We start from the raw sequence: 1,046 nt of genomic DNA, 5'->3' as shown, positions 1-1,046 counted from the left end.
GGCTGTGAGAAGGAAGGCTGGAACTGAGTTATCAACAGCTTTTAAAGATCTGGCTTACAGGTTTGGGAAATTGTGTTATATTATCCATGCAACTCTGTCTTTTAGGGCCATCCATCACACCATTTCCCCTCATCTACTTTTATACCATTTGTTCTTTTTGGTGTCAGGGGAGGCAGCAGAGCCTTGCATTCTGTGTTTGAAGTGTGACTCTGCCAGTGTCATGACCAAGGCATTTATATAAGGAATGCAAGGATTAACATTTGGAAACAGTGCAATTCATTGAATTAAGAAAACAATGGAGAGCAGCAGCAACCAGGCAGCACAGCTTTGGAAGGCTCCGGTGCCCACCAGGATGCCCAAAAGAAAGGTCAGCTCGGGTGAAAGAGGAGCCCAAGAGGAGGTTGGCCAGGTTGTCAGCTAAACCTGCTCCTGACAAGTCAGACACCAAGCCCAGGAAGGTAGTGGGCAAGGCTAAATACTCAGACAAAAATATTCAAACAAAAGAGAAAAGGATAGCAAAGGGAAAACAGGCTGAAGTGGCTAACCAAGAAACAAAAGAAGATTTACCTGCAGAAAATGGAGAATTTGAAAATGAGGAGAGTCCAGCCTCTGATGAAGCAGAAGAGAAAGAAGCCAAGTCTGTTAATATGCCATGTCTTTTTTATCAACTATTTTGTAAAAGCAAGTTTTTTAGTAGTTCTAAAAACATCTCTAAAAAAGAGGGAATCACACCTCCTCCCATTTTTTTTTAAGTGTAAGTGCCTTTTTTTAAGAAGTGAAATCATTTGCCAGTTGTTTAGTTTGGGATACAACATAAAATAGTGGGATATTGAATTATGGACGGCTTGGACCATGTCTGGTATCAGCTTAACACTTCATAAGCAGGGAGTTAGTTTTATATCCTACAATACAAAGCATATTAAATGGCAGTTTGGAGTCACAGTCCTGCATTTAATGTCTTGAACATTTTAAATTACTTCTATTCCTGTGTTTTTTAATAGAATTTCCTATAGAATTTTTAATAGTGGTTTCCTAAAGAAGACCAC

At 39.6% G+C, this 1,046-nt stretch overlaps 1 pseudogene across 1 annotated transcript; it reads left to right on the top strand.

Annotated features, from left to right (window-relative positions):
* Positions 1 to 352: 352 nt before the first annotated feature.
* LOC308641608 (non-histone chromosomal protein HMG-14-like) lies at positions 353 to 752 on the top strand (annotated as a pseudogene). The gene has a single exon. The product of its transcript is annotated as a non-histone chromosomal protein HMG-14-like (transcript).
* Positions 753 to 1,046: the final 294 nt, after the last annotated feature.

This window comes from Spermophilus citellus (assembly GCF_964194105.1).
Source record: "Spermophilus citellus genome assembly, chromosome: 2".
Taxonomy (NCBI): Eukaryota; Metazoa; Chordata; class Mammalia; order Rodentia; family Sciuridae; genus Spermophilus; species Spermophilus citellus.
The sequence above is the reverse complement of the archived record's forward strand: the minus strand, read 5'-3'. Positions and strand labels throughout refer to the sequence as shown.